This window comes from Sus scrofa, chromosome 9 (assembly GCF_054392235.1).
Source record: "Sus scrofa isolate SSC_HxYL_T2T_F1_AM1 chromosome 9, Sscrofa_HxYL_maternal_Yorkshire_Landrace_v2.0, whole genome shotgun sequence".
NCBI lineage: Eukaryota > Metazoa > Chordata > Mammalia > Artiodactyla > Suidae > Sus > Sus scrofa.
The window spans coordinates 103162141-103178560 of NC_139391.1; positions in this window are offsets into that span (position 1 = coordinate 103162141).

The following is a 16420-nucleotide window of genomic DNA, read 5'->3' on the forward strand; positions in this document are numbered from 1 at the left end:
TTACAAAAAAAGTCAAACAATAGTAGACACAAAAAGATGAAGAAAGAACTACAAAATCAACTGAAAAGAAAGTAATAAAATGGCAGTAAGTACATACTTAATAATTATATGTCAATAGACTAAATGCTCTGATCAAAAGAGAGGGTTGTTGATTGAATATAAAAACAAAAACCTGAAATATGCTGCCACCAAGAGATATCAAGGTGAAGTACACATATAGACTGGAAGTAAAGGGATGGAAAAAAGATATTTCATGCAAATGGAAACAACAAGAAAGTGGGGGAGTGTTCAATATTCATATCTGACAAAAAAGACTTTAAAACAAAAGTTATAATGAAATACAAAGAAAAGCATTATATAATGATAAGGAGAGTAATACAGGAAGAGAGTATTTTACTTGTTAACATAAATGCACTCAATTTAGGAAAACCTAAATAGAGAAAGTAAAAACTAACGAACATAAAGGAAGAAATTGATAATAATAAAATAATAGTAGGAGACTTTAACACCCTCCTGACATCCAGACAGAAAATTTAATAAGGCAACAGAGGATCTAAGTGACACAACAGAGATCCTAAATGACACATTTGGACATAATTGATATCTGTAGGATACCATAGGCAAAAAAGCTAGAATACACATCCTTCACAAGTTCAATGGGATGTTTTCCAGGATACATCACATACCAAGTCACAAAACAAGCCTGAACAAATTTAAAAGAATAGAATTTATATCAAGTAGTTTTTCTGACCATAATAGTATGAATTAGAAAGAAAAATGGGAAAAGAACAAACTCATGGAGACTAAACATGATACAAAAAAAAACCCAAAAAATAAAAAAACTGGTGGGTCAATGATGAAATCAGAAAATGCCTAAAGACAAAGGAATATGAAAACACAACTTTCCAAAATCTGCTGGATGCATTAAAAGTTATTCTAAGAGGGAAGTTCAAAGTAATGTATATCTCAATAGATCTGATCTTAACTGAAATCCTAACATTCATATGCTCTAATCTGACCAAGTATTATTCTATCCTAATTTATAATCCTCAAATTAGCATCTTTGTGATTTTTATATTAATTTACTATTATAAATGATGTCCTACATACATAAAAATAAAATTCTGAAATTTAGGAAATGACAGTCAGAAGATATTTCTCACATGTTACAGTTGAAATGTGGATTTCAAATTAATAAAAGAAAAAGAAGAAAACTTAAGAAAACAATTACGTCTATTATCACTTCAAAAAGAATCAAATACCTAGGAAAAAGTCAAACTAAAGAATAAAATACCCAGGAATAAACCTAACTAAAGAGAGAAAAGACTCCGAAATTATGACACTAAAGAAACTGAAGATAACACAAACAGATGGAAAGATATACTATGTTCATGGATTGGAAAAAATGAATATTTTTAAATGTTCATACTTTCCAAGGCAATCTACAGATTCAATGTGATTCCCATCAAAACACCAATGGCTTTTTTTTACAGAGATAAAATAAGTAATTCTCAAATTTGTATGGAAACACAAAAGTCCCTGAGTAACCAAAACAATCTTGAAAAGGAAGAACAGAGCTAGAAGTGGCATGTTTCTTGATTTCAAACTATACTGCAAAGCCACAGTAATCAAAATAATATGGTAATGGCAAAAAAAAAAAACCCAAAAACAAAACTCCAGACATATAGATCAATGGACTAGGAGAGAAAGCCCAAAAATTAACCCACACTTGTATGAAAAATTAATCTGTGACCAAAAAGAGGCAAGAATATACAATGGGAAAATGACAGACTCTTCGACAAATGGCATGGTGAAAACTGGACATTTATATGCAAAAGAATGAAACTGGACTATGCTATCACACCATGCACAAAAATAAATTCAAAATAAAGACTTAAATATGGAGGTAAAACCATAAAACTTTTAGAAGAAAACTGACAAACACATTTTGACATTGGACTTCACAATTTTCTTTTCTCTTTAGGGCCACAGGTGTGGCATATGGCAGTTCCCAAGTTAGGGGTCAAATTCGAGCTACAGTTGCCAGCCTATACCATAGTCACAGCAATGCCAGATCTAAGTCATGTCTGCCACCTACACTACATCTCATGGCAATTCAGGATTCTTAACTCTCTGAGCAGGGCCAGGGATTGAACCAGTATCCTCAGGGATACTAGTTTCTGCTGAGCCACAACAGGAACTCCCTAATTTTTATATATATATATATATATGTATATGTATGTATATGTATGTATATGTATATATCTCCTCACACAAATAAAACAAAAAAGAAAAATAAATAGGACTACATCAAACTGTAAAGCTTTTGCACGAGAAGTAAACTGTCAACGAAACAAAAAAAAAAAGAATGGGAGCCATTGAATAGGAGAAGATATTTGTAAATAATATAACTGATAAGGGTTTAATATCCAAAATATACAAAGAACTCATACAATTCAATGTCAACAAAATAAACAACCTGATTAAAAAATGGCAGAGGTTCTGAATAGACATTTTTCCTAGGATGATCATCAGGCAAATGATTTTTATCACTAATCATCAGGGAAATGCAAATCAAAACCACAATGATATATCACTTTATGCCCATCAGAATGACTACTATCAAAAATACTACAAATTACAAGTGTTGGTGACGATAAGGAAAAAGGGAACCTTCATGCTGGAGGGTTGGAGAGTATGCAAATTTGTAGAGCCACTATGGAAAATAGTACAGAGCTTCATCAGAAAATTAAAAAAGGAGATGCTGTTTAACACTGCAATTCCATTTCTGGGTATACATCTGAAGAAAAAAAAACACTTAGAAAATATATATGCACCCCTATGTTCACTGCAGTGTTATTTACATTTGCCAAGATATGGAAGTAACCTAAGTATCCATCAATGAATGGATGGGTAAAGATGTGGTATAGGAGTTCCTGTTGTGGTGCAGTGGAAACGAATCCGACTAGTATCCATGAGGATGTGGGTTCGATCCCTGGCCTCACTCAGTGGGTTGAGGATCCTGCATTGCTGTGAGCTGTGGTATAGGTCGCAAATGTGGCTTGGATCCCATGTTGCTGTGGTTGTGGTGTAGGCTGACAACTGTAGCTCTGATTTGACCCTTAGCCTGGAACTTCCATATGCTGCAGGTATGGCCCTAAAAAGCAAAACAGAAAGGGTAGGGTGGATCTGAGGGGTCTTGTGCTAAGTGAAATAAATAAGACAAAGAAAGGCAAGTAGTGCATAATCTCACTTACATATGGAATTTAAATAAAACAAATGAATAAACACAAAATAGAAGCAGAGTCATAGATACAGAGAACAAACAGGTGTTTGCCAAAGGAAAGGGGTGGGGAAAGAAAAAAAAGGCAAAGGAGATTAAGAGGTACAATTTCCAACTGCAAAATAAATGAGTTACAGTGAGGGCAATATAGTCAATAATTACATTACATATTTGTATGATGATGACATATCATAACTAGACATTGTGGTGATCATTTTGATATGTATAGAAATATGGAAAAACTGCTTTGTGTCAGAATTAACATAGTGTTGTAGGTCAGTTATACTTCAATAAATAAACAAAAAAATCTCATAGAAAAAGAGATCAGATTTGTGGATAGCAGAAAGTGGGGTGGGTAGGAAATGGATGAAGGCAATCAAAATGTGCAAACTTCCAGTTATAAATTAGCCCTAGGGATATAACATACAGTATGATTATATATGAAAATTATTAAGTGAGTAAATCCTAAGAGTTTCTCATCAGAAGAAAATATTTTAGAGCTAAACCTGTGGCCTATGGAAGTTCCCAGGCTAGGGGTCAAATAGGAGCTGTACCTGCTGGTCACAGCCACAGCCACTCAGGATCTGAGGTGAGTCTGCGACCTACACCATAGCTCATGGCAACACCAGATTCTTAACCCACTGGAGGAGCCAGGGATTGAACCCACATCCTCATGCATACTAGTCAGGTTCTTAACCTGCTGAGCCACAATGGGAAATCTTTTTTCTATTTATTTTTGTATCTATATAAAATTATGAATATTCACTAAACTATTATCACCATCATTTCATGATTGAAGGCAAATCATTAAGCTGTACATCTTAACCTTTTACAGTGCTCTACGTTGATTATATTTCAATGAAACTAGAAGAAAAAAAATAAAGCAACTCTTAATATTTGTGTAAGCCCTAATAAAATTAAGTCTGAACATTAAGTGCCACCTTGGCATCAGAAACTAAGAGGGCCCAACTGCAATTTCTTCTTCCCTCTGTCCCTCTGAATAATGTGTCTCTTTATTACATATACCAGGGACATGCTTATACTTGAGTATCAGGGTTCAGTTCTCTGTTGGCACAAAGAATTATTCAAGGATGCTAAGCATATCCTCCCACCTGACCCAGAAGGCATTTTTCCAGTTGATACTCCAAAGCCTCCCACAGTGACTGGTCGTTCTCTCTGTTCTCAAGCAACCCTCATGTAGACTCTTACTGTGTACTGTGTCCTCCTACCCCAGGCTGTGGGTGTATGTGACTAATCAACTACTGTCAGTCTCATCTATCCAGTGTTAGATGTTGTGTATGTGTCTTCCCAGTTACTCTAGGGTGGGGAATTCCTCTTTTACCAGTCGAGTAAAGAGGCAGCAATTAAACAATAATGAAGTAGATAGGACAACGAATTCTTCAGATTTTAGTCACCCTTTGTTTCTTGAAGCAAAAGAACCAGAGCTGAGACAAACTGAAACAAATTTCACCATGATTTCAGACACATGGTGGAACCATTCAGATTTATAGGAAAAAATACATATTTGGGGGTCTATCCATAAATACTACTTGAAATCATGTTTAGATGTGGTAGACCAAGAAAAGTAAAAAGAAAAGTTGGCAATAAACATGGATTTAGTCTAGTGAATCTTATGACTCTAAACTTCCTTTTGCACCAAACTTACTTATTAAAATTTCATATAAATAGATTTTAAAGGACATAACAGACTTTTTTTAGGAAAGGTGTTAATCTGCATGAGTATGCCCAAATAAGTTCTTGCTTCTTAGGTAGGTTTTGTTGTTTAACAAAGGTCTTAGATAATATTTGAGGTCTTAGATCATAAGATCTTATTTGAAATAAACCCTAAATATTAACTAGGAATTTTTTCAAATTTCTATGAAGGAACTGAATATGTCTCACACTTAGCTTAAATGAACTTTCTGGTAAAGCAAAAAACCTGGAGTATGGAAAAAGATGTAAAGGAGTGGGTAGGTAAAGAAGATGAGTAGTGCTCATTTCAAATATTACTTCTCCTGTGTATACTTTCTTGCATTTATTTATTCATTTATTTATTTTGCTTTTTAGGGTGGCACTCACGGCATATGGAAGTTCCCAGGCTAGGGGCTGAATTGGAGCTATGGTTGCCAGCCTAAGCCATAGCCACAGAAATGCTAGATCTGAGCTGCATCTGTGACCTAGACCATAGCTCACAGCAATGCCAGGTCCTTAACCCAATGAGCAGCACCAAGGATCAAACCTGCATCCTCTTGGATACTAGTCGGGTTTGCTACAGCTGAGACACAACAGGAACTCCAGACTTTCTTGCATTTAACAGGTAAAAATAATTTATCCATATTCTATAATTCTAGAAGTTGTTTTGTAATTAAAAAAACTAACACTGTATATTTGCTTCTATGTAGCTTCCTCCCTGATAAATCCTGAGCTTCTTCCAGTCATCTTTGTAATCCCACTGGAACATCAAAGATTAAAAGCCTATTATTATATTTGTCCCATAAATCACTAAGAACAGACTATAATATCATTTTGCTTTGTAAAAAGAGGTGATCTTAAAGCACATAAAGTAATTTTTTCCCCTCATATACTTAGGTGTGTCTTGATGAAAGAATAAAATAGGAGGTTGAACAGAAGGAAAAAGTATTCTGACTTCAGGTAGAGGTCAGATAATACGTACCATTTGCCCTCCTTCTTTGTGAGATTCCTCTGGAGTAGATGAAATGAATTACAAGCAAGAAAAAATATAACACCAATGAGAACAGGAGGTGAGGAGTGAGCATCACTGACCAATGAAAGGTCAACACTTTTGTAGAAGATGGAGAGAAGCTGCTACCTAGAGTATGCTGTTAGGAAGAAGGAAGGAGCAAGTTTTCACAGAGAAGCTCTCATCTTGGGTGTGGAGGTATGCTAAAGCACCAAAGTGAAAAAGAGGGCTGAAATTCAGTGAAAGTGTACATATGGAATAACTGTCCTTACACACCTATTTACTATTGTCTAATCTTGAATATACAAATCAAAAGCAATTCATATTCATTCCCAAGCTAATTCACTGTTTTGTTGCACAGAATCATGTGACGTTACGACCAATGAACTATCAGAGAAAGTAACATGGGTCCTTGGGGGGGTAGGATCATTTGTTCCTCTTCCAGAATTCTCTTTCCATCAATCACAGATCAGCAACATTGAGATGCTGGCTTCTTTAACAGCCAGCACCCAGAGTGAAAGATGTAGAACAAAGACCCCAGACAGAACAAAGACTGTAGAACAGTCTCTACTGTTGTTAAAGTACTAAGTTTTTTGTCTAGTTATCTTAGCAAAATCTAACCTATTCATATTTTGCCTATCATCTTATCCAAAAAAGTGGGAAGTCTAAACCTTTTAGCATGGGCAATTGTAACCCAGAATTTAGCCTTTATAATTCCAGTATTTGGAGGTCCACAAAAAAATTAAAATAAAGAGAAAAGATGGAGGAAAAAAACAGATTTGACATAGGACCCATTTTAGAACGAAGGAGTTTATCAAAGCCCATCATTTAAATTTTAAAAGGTACACCCTTAGACATATTTTCATTAAAATTCAGAAAAATAAAGACATTAAAAGCTCTCAAAACATTTTTTGAAACCCAGTCAAAAAGCAAGGAGAAAATGCCTCTATGAGAAGCTGTGTAATGTAGTATTTAAGCACATGAAGTCTAGAGTCAGGGCCTGCAGTTTACAAATCATGTGATTTGGGCAATTTATTTAACTTGTGCTTTAGTTATTTCAACTATAAAGTGGAGACAATAATACTTCCTATATTTTATGGCTTTCCAGAATCTGAAGTGCTTAGAACAGTACTTTGACCTACCTAGATTTAATAAGCTGTTAATAAATATTGACTATAATAATTTTCAGCCTTATCAAGAGTAATCCTGAATGTGCGAAGACAGTAGGGCAATGCACTCAGAGTTTATAATGTGTTTTAAATGGTTGCAGTTACAAAATGAACATGATTAGTGTCCATTTATAGTGTCCATACTTCTTCCTAATTGAAATTTGTTTTTGGCACATGAATCCCAATTGATATTTGGTAGTAGAAATAATATTTGGCCAATTCAAGGTAATTCAAATACTTAGGGTTTTAAAGCTTAGGCTCTTGGGACTCTTATCTTGCCTCTTTTGTTGACAGAAGGAATGAATGGGAACAGGAAGTACCTAAAAGTGTTATGTCTGCTGCAAGTGCTGATGTCTGTCCTTGATAGCCTCCCATGTCTGGCCTAGGATGCTGGCCACTATCTCCATTGCAATAAGCTGTTCCCAGATGGAATAAATTATGGCTTCTACCCTCTTAGGAAGTGTATTTTTTTTTCTGAAGAATAGAGCTTGGTGGTTCTCCTCCTTTTAATCTTGGTTCCATCTTTTGTCTTTGTTGCATGTACAAAGACTGGTGCTCCAAACTTAGCTCTCTGCCATTACAATTTGAAATATCTTTCTACAGCCTCAGCTATAGCATCCCTTTGCCCCATTCCACTGTGAATCCTCAGTAGGCACAGTGGTCATAATCCCAACCATACTTTACATCACACTCAGAAATTTCCCAATCTCCTATATGTTGGTGACAGCCCTTTATCTCTGCACTAAGTTGCAAGTATGCTTTTACATACAGGCACATACTGAAAGGTGTGTAAATAAATAAATCATGTGACTGTGGTGTGAAGATGCTAACTAGATTTAAAAATGAAATAAAATGGAGAGTATCACACAGTTACTAGACTCTATGGGAGAAAAATAATGTTTTATTCATGAAAATAAATCATAAAATAAGATTAATCTACACTTTGGACACTTCTGTTCAGAAGAAACTTTTATTTTAAACTCAGCCTTTCCCAAATATCACTGTCCCATTACTCAATTACATGCAGTAGTTAAAATTTTACTCTTAACTATTCAGACAACTGCCATAAACAGTAAGTGAATGAGAAGACAATTCTAGTCATTAATGTAACGTGATATTTAGAGAACATGACCTAAGGCTCCTTTTTGATCTGCAAAATTTATAAACATCTCTGAGGTTCACATATAAGGCCATTGAGTGTGGTTTCCTATAGTTAAGACATAAATAGCTTAATATTTTATGAATTGTTTTCATTTTGGTCCACCTGTATTTGATAATGTAATATCAAAAACATTTGCTAGTATTTGTTGTGGGCCAAATATATAATATCTCTAAGTTTTCAGTGGTCAAAAGATTAAACTATAGAATGTGATGTGCATGTCTAGTATAGTAGTTTAATTTACAGAAATCTGATCTTTAAGAAGGGTTTTAAATACTGATATCAATGATAATTTTTAAAAATGTTTAAAGAGAAAAAAGAACTTTACGACTTATAAGAAACCAGTATGTAGACACTAGTATGTAAGAAATTCTTTGTCATATTTTTGCTATTTCATTTCAAGACTCTTTCAGTATTAGAGTGTGAAAAGTATTTCTAACTTGTTTTAAAGCATTAGTGTGGGGACCTAAATGAAAGAAAAATAGTTATGTCTTTGAAAAAAAAATAAGACATCATAATTTCTCATCAACTGATCATGCTTTTTTATAGTACCTAAATTCAAGGACATATGGAATGAAATGTGATAAGGAGTCTGTGTACATTACATATTACATTACCAATGTCTAGCTTCAATAAAAACTTCATCCAGCTTCTGTACCATGTGGTATATGAGTTAGACTCACTTTAATTGTCTCCAGCTGTTAGTTACTATGTGGAATAATGAATCATGATCTTTTCAGCATTGTCTAAAATGAGATATGTGTACAAAGGGGGAAAATGTGTAAAAAAAAGTAATCACCAATCCGTATTTATTGAGTACCAGGCCCAAATGTGGGAAAAGAGGGAGAATCTAGAACATGGTAAAGTAAATAATGAACTAATTTAAAGCATTCAGGCATAATGCAAAGCACAGATGTCCAGAAGTCTGTACACCTGGTTTCAGGCTCTGGCTTTGCTAACTACCCTTGTGAGCAACTAAAGTGCAAATCATGCTTGCTCCTTTTGGCCTAGATTACATGGAGAGAGAGGCAAGGGTTTACTAAATTTGAATAGGCTGATAGGTGAGCCAGGGTGACAACAGTGCATCTACCAGGGAGAAAATACAGAAAACACTGGCCAAAGAAAATTGATAAACCCAGGCTAATCTGAGGCCATAGTCACCTACAGGTGTCTACATACTGGTAGAATGTCATCTAGAAAGACAGAGACGAGGGGCAGATGGTATTTTATTGTCAAGTAAAATCAGTGGTTCTCAAACTACTATACAGTTACAGAGCCTATCTCAGACTAATGAAATCAGATAATCTTGGGCTGAAACCCAGACATCTGAGGTTGAAACACAGACATAGGTAAATTTTTGTATAGCTCCCCAGATAAATTTAATATACTGTTAAGTTTGGAAATTAGTGAGCTACCTGGTCATTTTAAAGTTTTGCCCTTGAAGTGTCAGGTCATAAGACACTGGACTGGGGCTCAGTCCTCTGAGAGAAACCACACTTCAGTAATAGGAATAAGGCAAAAAGATGGGGAGAACTATCACTCCAGGACTGACATGAGTGACCGGTGGAACCAAGTGGACAGTAGATCACACATTTAACTGGCAGTACATTTGAGGAGATGGCCACACTTAGCTGTTAGTACTAAAGAAAGGCCACAGAGTAGCGGGAGGTGATGGTCAGGGTAGCTTAAAAACCCCTATCACCATTGGAAACTGGTTAGGAGAAAGATAGCAACACCAACAATGCTAGATAAAACAAGAGAAAAAGTGAAAATCAGATGCTACTTCTGACTTGGTTACTTAATCAGCAAAATGAGGTTTACAAATCATTTCTTATAATACTGAGTATCCACATCAGTCATCTTCTCCATGTAAGAACCTTCTCACAAGCTATTACTTTCATAGTTAAATTTTCATCTGTTCATCGGTACTTCAAAACATTCAAAGTATACTTCTTTCACAAAAATTACAAATCTAACAAAGTTATTTGGACATTTTAGCTCAAGAGGCATTTTGAATGATAATATACATAGCATATATATAGTGCAATGGTAAAGAAAAAATGAGTTAAAAAATTAAAAAAGGCAAAATTATTGTTATCTGTTGATGATTTGGTTCTAGCTAAACTCTAGAAAATATCACAAACACTAAGTTCTACAGTAAATGTAAGGGGCAAAATTAGTATACAATATTAGGAGTCTTACTATATTCAAACAATAAATTAGAAAATAGAAAAAAGATTAAATATCTGGGGAAAAGCTAATAGAGAGAGTGGGAAATACATTGAAAAATAAATGCTAATACAGAACTCAAAATAAATGAAAAAATGGAAATTTATGCTTTGAGTGTGGTTAGAAAACCCGTAATAAAGATAATTTATCACTATTTTTTTATTTCACAAAAAAGAAATATTACTAGGAATTTGTATTTTAAATTAAACATGTTAAGCCTAAAAGTTTATAAGGAAAAGTTACTTATAACATTAATTTCTCGTAAGGCAAAAAATGAAAATGACTAGCAATGATATTTTGGTTGTCTAGAAAAGAACAAATCAAGGAAAAGAAAAGAGTATGAAAAAACATGGGATTTTTGTCCAGTCAGGAATTATTTTCTGGATTAAGGCATTGAATTGTAGTGATTCAATCAGATAGATCAGAGACAGAAGTCTGGGCTATGTAATTTTACCTATCCACCTCCTTCTTAGAAATCCACACATAAAAACTAGACTTTCTCCTAGGCATCTATCCAGAACAAACCGTATTTCAAAAAGATGCATGCATCCTAATGTTCATTGCAGCACTATTCACAATAGCTAAGACATATAAGCACTCTAAGCATTGACAGAGGAATGGATAAAGAAGATGTGGTACATACATACAATGGAGTATTATTCAGCCATAAAAAAGAATGAAATAATGCCATTTTCAGCAACATGGATGGACCTAGAGATTATCCTACTGAATGAAGTAAGTCAGAGAATGACAAGTGTCTGTGAAATCACTTGTATGTGGAATCTAATAAAAAAAGATACAAAAGCACTTTTTAATAAAATAGAAACAAACTCCAGATTCCAAAATAAATCTTATTTTTACCGTAGTTGAAACTGTTGTGAGGAGTGAAGAATTGAGTGGGTAGGAATAACATATACACACTATTGTATAAAATAGTTGTGGGATGGAAATCCTATAAAATTGGATTGTGATGATGACCGTACAACTATAAATGTAATAAATTCATTGAGTAATAATGAATTATTAACAAACAAAAAAAAAGATTAATGAGAACTTCCTGTATAGCACGGGAAAATCTACACACATAAAAACAAAAAACAAAAAAAATCCTAGGCTTTCAAGGTGATATAGGGGAATTTATGTAGTTTATTAGCTTCATTCTCCTCACTAAATCTGATATAACATTACACTTTCTTAAATTACAACTTAGCAGTTGCACTCTTTTTGTGAAGTGGCCACATTTTCTACTTTTGTCTTTTCTAAGGCCTTTCTCCTACCTTCCAAAACTTACTCCTACCTGGCCTCATTTCTCTGTCCATCAGTTTTTCAAGTGATACATTTCCTTCCTGTAGATTACAAGATCAACAATATCGTTTGCATTTATTCTATTTAACTGCAACTAAAACTACTAATCATTCCTATAATTGCTGCAAAGATATGACCACTGTCCCTGGTCTTTACATAGTGATTCAAAAAAACTTGATGACATCACTATTTATTGGATCTTAATGTCCTTATCACACCTAAAATAAATTTTTATGATATGTTTTACTGGAAAATAATTTGATTTTAGGGTTTTAAAAATTATTAGCCTATGAAGAGTTAATTGTGTGTTGCATGCCATGTGCACTTATTCCATACTTTTAGATCCATTATTAATTTATTCAAATACTGACTGGTTTACAGTTTCATAATTCACTATATTATTTTAGATGTATGGTATATTCATGCGCTTTGGGGAAAACATTTAGAACAGCAATATTTTAAGTCAGAAAATGAAAACACATTTTTTTCTTTTGCTAAAAACATATATCTAGGTGACATTTTTTTTTTTCTGATGTTCATCCATATGGTTGAGACATAAGTAAGCTTTTTAAGACTGATGTGTCATGGTACTACATTTTAGTTTAAAGTTTTGTTTTTCTGTGAGTACAAAATGCATTTATTTTAACACAGGGGTGAAGCAAATCTTTTTCTCTACAAAGAGGTTCTTTTTATATTTTACAGTTTATCTATATCATTATTGATAGCTCTAGCAGAGAAAATACATTAAACATTTCTCTCCTCTAAGTAAACTGCCAGCCCATACTGTTCATTTAGAAAGGATAGATTTTTGTTCACCTGAAGCATAGAATTTGGCTCTAGGCCACTGAAACATTTTGAAAAATGACTTCTAAAATGTTTAAATTAACAAAGCACCTGTATTGAATGCATTCATTTTTGTTTCAGAAGACATCATTCATTTTACACCCTTTGTGCAATATGGTTAATTTATCACTAAAGTTCATCTAATGGTATATTTTAGAAAAGATATATTGTTACAAATGAATTACACAAATGGTATTTAGGTCAATTAAAAGTTTGTTTTTTACACCTCTGGTGTATTTTTGCCACAGTGTACACACAATTTACCTGAAGATGAAAACACTGCAGGTTTATTTCATTCCCAGTATCAGGAATGTACAAGAAAAAGAAAGAATCTCATGCAATGAGAAAGAAGAGAAGGAATGAAAGGAGGAGGAAAGAAGGGGGAGGAAGAAGGAGAGGGGAACTAAAAGAGTAACCTGTTAGGTTAATGGTGTTGATGAAATTAAACAAAGTAGGTACAAGACAGCAAACCACTGACCTTAATGACTGTGACTGCAATGAAGTGTTAAAGACAGAAACCATCCTTGATGATTTAAAGAGAAATTGAGATAGTGAGCCAATGTGCTTTGTAGAGGAAAACTGTAGAAAGATAAAGTTATAGGGGAAGGTTGGGTTCAAGTTTCGTTTCTTAAAACAAGCATTTTGACACTCCCCACAAATCTGCATATGAATTGACCAAATTGGTAGAGTTAAATTAGCCTCCAAAGAAGTCTGAGGAAAATTATATAAGGCAATTGCCATGATTTATCTGCAGTATGAAAATGACAATTTCTTTACTTTTTAAATTTTGCAATAGAAAATCTTTTTATCCAATTTCAACAGTGTCACAATGACAACAATAAGTGTCTTAATTATTTTCATAACCACGCATTATTCAATCACCCTGCTTCAAACAGACTTACTTAGTAGAACAATCTATTTTTGATACTCTTTGCAACCTATCAAAATAACCCACTAGCCCATTAAAAATACAAGTGTATCAAACATGAAATTAACTTATCATCAATTCTCTTCAGACATAAAATTCTGGTAAGCCTGAGAGACAACTTTCCCTTCTGTAGCGTATGGCATGCAATACAAAGTTTTACTGTGTTGCCAATGCCTTTTGAATGCACATGTTATTATAGAAAAATTTTATAGTATGTAAAAGTTCATATTTACAGACATATGGTATTAAAAGCACTTATATCTTAAAGAAACAGTCTGACCTCATATTAGAACATGGATCTCTAAGTCATTAAAAAGTAATAATAATCATATAAATTGCAAATTATTCCATTCTAACAGTAACAAGAACATACGAACATTTTAAGAAAGGACATGAGATATAAAATATAAAACTACTTCCAATGTTTCTAGAATGATCTCAGAACCACATAAAAATTATATAACATACCAGAATCATTCTTAGAATTATGTATATAGAATATGTTGCCTGAAAATTCTACAAAAAGTTTCAAGAAGGCATTGTGTATTAATGAAACAAGCCAAAGAAGCTGTACAAATAATGTCTTATTTAAATGGGAAAAAAAGGTTAAGTAGAAATTAAAATGTTGAGCTAGGCTCTTCACTGCTAGCAAATAACAATTTTCACATGGTTAGTTCCATGCACTAGGATAATTTTGATTCAGTCAGTGGTTTTTCAAAGGAGAACTACATATCTTTGTTAGCTTTATTTGGTTTCATTTTGCTTTGTTTTACAAGGAAAAAAGTTCCACTTCTGCTATAAATTGCTTACTTCTAATAAGACTAGAATTACTGCCATAGTTGTTTATGGTAATTGACATTAGTTAATATTTAGTTTTTGTTCAGTGTAAACAGAGAATGTGGTATATAGTAGTACAATTCACTTGTACTTTTAGAATATTTTCTTTGTGAAGTATTACATGGTCCATTTTTATGACCATTCCATGAACCCTGCAAAAGAAGAAAATTTCTTCATTTTTAGAGTACAGAGTTTGATGTATATCACTTAGATCTTCCTTTTTAAACATAGTATTTTGGTTTTCTATATAGCCTTGCATAATTATCTTCTCACTTTATTAAAGAAAAATATAAAATAAAATCTAATATCTCTTACAAATCACATTGTTTTATTTGGTGAAGCCTACATTCTACCTAGGCTAACCAGAAGGAAAAGAGAGACTAACCAATATCAGGAATCAAATGGAGATGTCACTACTGATTAAGAGAATAATAAAAATGCTATAAAAATCCACCTATGCCCATAAATTCAATAACTTAGGTGAAATGGATAAATTCCTCGAAAGACACAAACTACCAAAACTCATCAAAGAAGAAATAGGTTAAAACCTATTGAAGAAATTACACTGCAATTTAAAATTGAGAGCTTGGCCAATATAGTGGAGTAGGAAGACCTGAGCTCACCTTCTCTCACAGGCACACCAAAATTACAACTATCTAAAGAGCAGTGATTGATTAGACTGTAATCTAGCACAAAATATCTTCCACAAATAAAGGTGTAAAAAAGAACCACAATTTCTTGATGAGAAGTGGTAGAGTCACAGTTTAGTCAAAATCCTTATTACCCAGATGGGCAGTCCATATATGAGAAAATAATTACAATTGCAGAGGTTCTCCTCAAAGAAAAATGGTTCTAAGACCCACATCAGTTTCCTCAGCCTAGGGGTCCTGCATTAGAAAGATTAGCCCTTAGAATGTTTGGCTTGGAGGTCAGTGGGGTTAACTTTGAGGAGATCCAGAGTGATATGGGAAATAATTTCCCTGGTGGCCTAGAGGCCAAGGATTCAGTGTGGTCACTGCTGTGGTTTGGGTTTGATCCTTGGCCTGGGAATTTCTGCATGTTAAGGGCATGGGAAAAAAATCTGCATAACGATGTGGTAAATAGAGATACCATATCTGAAGGGCAAACACAAAATTTCTTCCCTGGGTCCCAGGGCAGAAGCAATATGAAAGAAGCTTGGGTCAGACCCACCTGCTGATCTTGGAGGGTATCCTATTGAGGCAGGGAACCTTGAGGATATAGACACTGGTAGCAGCCGTTTTTGAAAGCTTATTCTACCATGTGGACACTGGAGCTGCCAAGCGCCATTATGAAATCCTCCCTCCTATTATTAGCACCAGGTCCCAGACCTATTTTCCAGGTTGTTGGCATCAGTTCTAGAAAGCCTCAGGCCAAGCAATTAGCTAGATGGGGACACAGCTACAACCACCAGCAACCAGCAGTCAGGCTGCCTTAAGATAACCTAAGCCCTCAGCCACCAAAATACATGGTTTTATTCACCAGAAGACCCAGGACCTTGTTCCAAATCAGAGGGTCCAGGGCCCTATCCCAAACCAGAGGTCCAACACTAGCCCTCGGATGATTTTACCGGTGGATAGATAGCACTGCCAAGACCCCTGTTGCTGGGTCACATACACTAGCAGACACTCACCAATCCAAGGACCATCACAGTCTCTCAACTTGATGTGGCTGGACCCTGACAACCTGCTGGCCAAAAGAAGCTCTGAAATATCTTGGGCCCCTCCAGCAGCCATCCCAAGATATGTTCCCAACCACCAGCGGCCTGACACAATTTTCTGGGGACATCCTAGACCCCAGAGCCAGGTGTGTCAGTAGCCAGTCCTTCACATCAGCAAAGCAAGACCAGGACCATGAAGCCAGGATCACCACAACAATGTAAGTGAGCAAGAGTAGCCTCAGAATGACTTAGTCCTTGGCCTGACCTACCAGCACTCAAACTCAAGTT